Genomic DNA, 2,500 nt, shown 5'->3' on the forward strand with positions numbered 1-2,500 from the left:
GCGGAGGGCGGACGACGGCCGGCCGGCCGGCCCGCCCGACAGGACGGACGGACGCCAGGCCGGCCGACCGCCCGCCCGCCCGCCCGCCCGCCCGCGGAGGACGGTGCCCGCGAAGCGGGAGAGGGCGGAGGGAAGAGGGCTACGCGCGAGGCGCCGAACCGCGGTCGACCGCCCGGTCCCCCTCCCTCCCCCTCAACCGACCCCACCCGCCCACGGACGCCCAAACACAGGGTTCGGGCGGGCGGGCGGGCGGGCGGCCGGCCGGAAGGAAGAAGGGAGGCGGACGGGACGGGACGGGAGCACGAGCCGGCGACGTGGCACGGGACGGGCGGGCGGCGGCGAGAGGGGAAGGCGCGCGCGACGCCGGGCCCAGGCCGGAGGCATCGTCGTGCCGGGGAGGAGGGGAGAGGGGGCGGCGGCGGCGGCGGCGGCGGCCGTCGGTCGGGAGGCGGGCGGGTCGGGAGGAACCCGGCGGCCGCCCCGCGGCGACCGTCGGGGCCCCTTCCCCCACCACGCGACGCCAACCGCCCCGGCGCGAGCCGCCCCGCTCCGCTCCGCTCCGCTCCCACCCGTCCTCCGCACGGCCACGAGACGTCCCCGACGGGCGACGGACGCCCGGCGGCGCCCCCCCCCCGACGAACGCCACCCCGAGGGCCCAGGGGCACGAAGCGCGGCCGCGGCCGCAGCCCGGGGGAAAGCGCGCAGCGGCGAGCGACGCCGCGGCGTCCCGCGGGTCGCCGCCGGGGCACGCATCCCCGGGGCGCGGCCGCGCGCGCGCCTCGGCCACGGCGAGAGCCGCCCGTCCCGACGGGGCGAGGCGGGGGCCGCGGGGGCGCGCGGCAGGGGGGTGGGGGGCGGCGCGGCCCGGAGGCCCAAACCGCCCCCACCCACACCCCGGCACCACCGCGACACACCCGGGGACGCGCCCCAGAGACCGCTTGCGGCGCGAGGGGGGCTCCCGGTGGGACCGCGGCGGCCACGGCCACGGCCATGGCCACGGCCACGCGCGAGCTCCCCCCCCATCTTTTTCCTCCCTTCCCTTTCGCGGGCGGCACCTCCCGGGCCTCGACGCCGCCTGCCGCCGCCTGCCGGCCGCCCGCCGCCGCCCGCACCCTCCCGGGCGCGGGGGCGGGGTCGGCCGCAGGAGGGACAGACGGCGCGAGGGCAGAGGCACCGTGTCTGCACTTAGGGGGACGGAGGGCACCGCGGCCCTGCGAGGAAACCCCCAGCCGCGCGACCCCCCACGGGCACACACCCGCGGGGGGGCGCGATTGATCGTCAAGCGACGCTCAGACAGGCGTAGCCCCGGGAGGAACCCGGGGCCGCAAGTGCGTTCGAAGTGTCGATGATCAATGTGTCCTGCAATTCACATTAATTCTCGCAGCTAGCTGCGTTCTTCATCGACGCACGAGCCGAGTGATCCACCGCTAAGAGTCGTACGAGAATTTTTTTCTGCCTTTGGTTCTGTGGCACGGCACGTCTCCCGCCCACCACACCCCGGGAGGGTGAGGTGGGGGGTCGCCTCGGGCCGGCCGAGTCAGAGAGAAATCAGACCGGAGGGTCGGGAAGGTTTCACAACGGGGCGCAGCCGGCACCGGCACGGCGCGTGCCGGCTCGGACACCCCACAGGCGCCCGGGGGTTCCCGCCTCCCGCAGGGACGCGGGGGCGCACCAACCACGCGGCCACCGACCGTCCCGACGGGCCGCCGGGCGGGCGAGGCCCCACCCGACGGCCGCGGCGGCGGCGGCGGCGGCGGCGAGCGACGTGGTGCGGCGCCCCGGCCCAGGGGAGGCGGAGTCTGGGGGACGACGAGGGACGGACCTCCCGAGTCCCCACGGGCCCGACCGCCCCGACCCCAAGGCGGACGGGCGACTCCCCCCTAAGGGTCTTTAAACCTCCGCGCCGGGACGCGCTAGGTACCTGGAGAGGGCGAGGCGGGCGAGGGAGGCGTGGACGGCACGGACCCCCCCCACCCGGAGCCCCAAACGTCGGCCACCGCCCCGACGCCGACCGCCACACTCCGGCCACGGCCGGCGGTCCTCGCCGCCGCGGGCCCTCGACACGGGGCCACACCGTGCACCGGCCGGCCACCGCCCCCCGCCACCACCGAGTCCCACCGCCAACGCCAACGCGTGCCGACGGCAACCTAACCCCACTCCCCACGAGGCCGGGCAGAGAGGGCCCTCCCCCCGCGTCCAGACAGACCGCACGCCCTCCTTCCCACCTCCACCCCCAACCCCCCAAGGCCCGGCAGGACCCCCAACCCGCACCCGCAGTTCCCGGGGTCCCCTTCTCGCCACGGGGGACGAGGGGGGCCCACGACGGGACGCGGGGCGCAAGCGGGCGGGGCGCCTTGGGCGCGTGGGGCGGGAGGCGGGGGGCGAGAGGCGGCCGGACGGGGAAAAGAGGCCCGAAGCTCGCTCGGGTGGGGGGGGAAAGGCGAGAGGCACGTGGCAAGGCGGGGCGGCGGGATCGGAGGAGCAGAGGGCCGACGACCGA

General features: G+C 78.3%; 1 non-coding gene across 1 annotated transcript; it reads right to left on the reverse strand.

Annotated features, from left to right (window-relative positions):
- Positions 1–1,283: 1,283 nt before the first annotated feature.
- On the reverse strand, positions 1,284–1,436 carry LOC140692252 (5.8S ribosomal RNA). The gene has a single exon (XR_012067823.1). It is a non-coding gene; the product is annotated as a 5.8S ribosomal RNA (ribosomal RNA).
- Between the last annotated feature and the right edge of the window lie 1,064 nt (positions 1,437–2,500).

This window comes from Vicugna pacos, unplaced genomic scaffold (assembly GCF_048564905.1).
Source record: "Vicugna pacos unplaced genomic scaffold, VicPac4 SAC-SAT, whole genome shotgun sequence".
In the NCBI taxonomy this organism is placed as follows: Eukaryota; Metazoa; Chordata; class Mammalia; order Artiodactyla; family Camelidae; genus Vicugna; species Vicugna pacos.